Source organism: Arachis stenosperma, chromosome 3, assembly GCF_014773155.1.
Source record: "Arachis stenosperma cultivar V10309 chromosome 3, arast.V10309.gnm1.PFL2, whole genome shotgun sequence".
In the NCBI taxonomy this organism is placed as follows: domain Eukaryota; kingdom Viridiplantae; phylum Streptophyta; class Magnoliopsida; order Fabales; family Fabaceae; genus Arachis; species Arachis stenosperma.
In genome coordinates this window covers 19,040,521-19,044,570 of record NC_080379.1, presented here as the reverse complement: position 1 = coordinate 19,044,570, position 4,050 = coordinate 19,040,521, and the positions used below count along the sequence as shown (strand labels likewise).

General features: G+C 30.6%; 1 pseudogene; it reads right to left on the bottom strand.

Moving 5' to 3' along the window:
• Positions 1-1,056: 1,056 nt before the first annotated feature.
• LOC130965633 (chaperone protein dnaJ 15-like) lies at positions 1,057-3,080 on the bottom strand (annotated as a pseudogene).
• Positions 3,081-4,050: the final 970 nt, after the last annotated feature.

The window sequence follows — 4,050 nt, the reverse complement described above, 5'->3', positions numbered from 1 at the left end:
TACCATCTGATTGATTCCAATAATAAATCAGACAGTTTTTAGATTACCATAAGATTTTATTCGTTTTTTCGATAATACTCACTATTTTTCTTGTAATGTGTGTCGCCATCATGATCATTGCCACCGGCTACATCATCTCTCTTTTCCAAAATTCTCTTCTGCTACTCCTTCCCCCACCTCTAATCACCAAAATTTCTCCTGGCCATTAATACTTTTAACAACCACTATAAGAACAACATTTAATTTATTTAATTCAAAATATCCAAAAAAAAAAGCAGAGAAAGAGAGAGACATGAGTAAGAGAGAGTGTAATTCTTTTTTCTTGTTATGATAAATTTATCTTTCTATTAAGGAAAGGATGATTAAAAAATATATTTAATATTAAGAACAATCTTAAAAAAGCAAACGTTAAAAACAAATTCAATTTTTATTCTAAATCATAAAAAATAAAACAATACTTATTCCTTAAATAATTTTATAAAATTCTACCTTTGTTATAAAATAAATAAAGAAGATGTACTAAATATAAAATAAAGATGTGTAAATAGAAGACTCTAATATTATAACTAACTCAATAAGAATGATTCGTGTATATATATATATATATATATATATATATATATATATATATAATAACGTAAATAGAGAGAGATATTAATAGTGTAGAAAGAAGGAAGAGAATGTTTATTATTGTGTGGCAGTATAAAGAGAGGAATAATTGTTATTGATTTTGTGTGTACGTATTATCACAAATTCATGCCCTATTTATACTTGTCCAAGATTTTTCTTTTCAAACTTCATTAATATAAAGTCTATCCTGGGAAAACAAAGCACCGCTCATAGTTAATATTACATAGCCCAGAGTTAACTTGATTGGAGAGATGGACATTCATACTTATTATAACAACCTTGTTTTAGTCATGATCATTGTTTAGTTTTATTTTTGTATCAAACTAATTATTATTTTTAAATTTTGATAATTTATCAATTAGTTTATATTTATTATATTCTTTAAATATTTATTGAAAACATAATCATATAAAAGATATATTGTAATCAATAAAAAGAAGATCCTGTGTTAATTCCACTTATCTCATCTGTAAAATTCACTTCACTTGCTATTTCTGTTGCTGCTTCTTCTTCTTTATCATCACTGCTTTTCTCACAAGAAAACTTTGCCTTCTTGTTCCTCCTCTTATCCTTCTTCAGATATATTTTGTAGCCAACCCATGATGACGTTATCTGTTTCAAAAACCACATGTTATGAAATACCATATAATGTTTTAATGAAATATATACCAAAATAATTATTAAGATAAGATAATGTGGCATACAAAAGTATTCAAAAAAAAAAAAGAAAAGATTTGATTATTATTTAGATAAGGTAGTCTGTTGTTGATCCTGCTGCTGTAATTGTATGATTTCAGATGGTAGCAACTGAGTTACCTTTTTCATCTCTTTGTTCTTTCCCCATAGAACCATGTATAGTCCACACACTATCGGATAAATGATCTTTTCAACTTTTAACTAATTTAGGTAAGGGAAACATTATAATTAAAAATTATGCTAGTGTGAGCATTTCTAGAAATGCAGTTGTCACTACAGCACATATTGAAAGAATATACAGATTGTTTTTCTTTTACATATCTCTCTGTCACTTCCTGGTAGTGAGCCAATGCCTGAAAATCATTAAGATACAAAACACTGTAAGGATCTCGAGATAAACCAAAAGCCACGATTGAGTAAAGCAAATAGTAAGCTTTCTATATTCTGCTTCAAATTGGCGTAGCTCATTCCTCTTTCTTAAAATCTGAGCCTCGCTGTGCTTAAGTTTCTGGGTGGTATCTTCATATGATTTTTCACATACTACCTCAATTGTATAGCTAGCAGTCTTAAAAAAGTTATCACCTAAATGATAACAAGTTGAATTAGTGTTAATATATTTTTGTGTAACAAAAATAACCCTAGAAAGCAAAGAATGATAAAGCAAAAATAAATTATTCAGACCATAAATAGCAAATATATGAGTGCCAGGCTTTAGTTCCGAGACTTCACAAGGTTGAAGACCTTCTAACCTTTTAAAGAAAGCCCTTTCAGGATCCTTGGCCATCGCTAACTGTACCATAGCACTAAAAGTAACCGTCACTTTCAAAAGATCACTTAAAACACAGGAAAAAGGAACGCAATGAAACCTAACTTCATACCACATTCATGGTTGAATCCATTTTGTGCACTTGAAAATGTAAGAAATACATTCCGATAGATGTCACCTTGCCAGTTTTCTCACTATCTTCCTATACAGAAAAAAAAATGTATGCACTATTTACTAAATATACATTCAATTGTAATTGCACATGCACAGCTTCTATGACTAATTGCAGTATATGTAATGTACAAATCAACTATGAAAACCTTAGTACCATGCTTATCGTAATTTCAATTTAGAATCACTTAGTTTGGTAAAACCAGTCTAACAAGAAAGGGAGACTAAATGTAGAAGCATTAAAACAACAAAGATTACCTGCAGTGCTAAACTATAGCCATCATTTGCATCTTGTTCAAAGTAAAGTAACTAAAAAATCAACCTCAAGCATTAAAATCCACATCAACCAATACCAAAAACCGCACCAGATGGACTAACAAAGTTAGAGGGTACTATAAACAAAGGTACAATGGTACCTTGAATTTGCTTTGTGCAGTTGAAGTAACTATTATTACAATCCCTGACTCAGCTTGCTCCTCATTTATTGTCACACCAAAAAAGTGAGCACATTGCTTCTCTACCTGCAACTTGCGACATAATTAGAACAAATACAATACCAAGGGACTAATAAGGTGGAAGCGATCTGACTGTAACTGTCCCATTCAGAGCTTCCTCAAGAACATTAGCTGAAACGGTTGTCTTGATAGGGACATCCAGCTTGCTATAATCAAATAGAATAAGAAGCAAAGTGAAGTTAAGTAATTTTCAAAATCAAGCAGCAGCCTTGTACCAAATCACACCTGAATAAAGCTAAAAATATTGTCTTGACTGTCCCTAGATTAGACAAGTCAATTTCCATGTCCATGCTATCAGCATCAAGTGCCTGACATATTTTTGGAAAAATAGCTTAGATAATAAAAGATATATAGTGCATAAAAGCAAAACAATTTCACTTCCAACAAGAAGTATATGCCGCTGAAATGTACATTTTTAAGAATTAACATGCAAATAAAATTATGAATTTATGATCCATAAACAGAATTAACATGAAATTAATGGCAAAGATAATAATCTACTACCCAAAGGATGCAAGTCAGGAAAACAAAAGCAGAACATATGCACATTAACTTTATATGAAAACAAATGGCTTGGACTTCATATTATCCTACATGCATGACACGTATAACTGTAGTCAAACAAATCAAGTATAGATATGTAGTACATGTTGCAGGCAAGCAGCTTTTACATTAAATATAGAAGTACATAAATACTAGTATTAGTATTAGAATAGTTACAAAGTAAGAGATTTGAGACTATTTAGTGTCCATCATATAGAGTCCTTCTTTAATCTTCTGTTCCTGAAATATTACATTAAAAAATTAGGAGGCAAGAACTAAAAACAAGAGGGTGGCTTTCTATCCCATAAATATTTGGAAAGAAAAGTATGTTAAATATTTTTATGCCACAGAGGCCTTCAGAGAGAAATCAGTGTCATAGAAGCCTGATAGAGGAAGGGTTATGCGTTCAGTGTTGGAATTTATACCAGACTGTTGAGCAATGAATATCATAAACGAATCGACGATTTGTTGGAGCTGCAGAACACAAAAGATTAGATTAATGGAGTATTATTTAACAATACAGATATCAAATTGAAAGACAGAAAGCAAGAAGATTATAGAGAGTATAAGTTAAAAAATGAAGTGGATCTAGGAGGGATAAGGAGAAAAAGTGAAGATGAAATTAATGTTTATTATTTATATGAATGTAGATGCAAAGACAGGAATTAAATATGAAGTTAGATGCAGCGGTAGTCGGCACGCATATACAAGTTAATATAAAGTTAGATG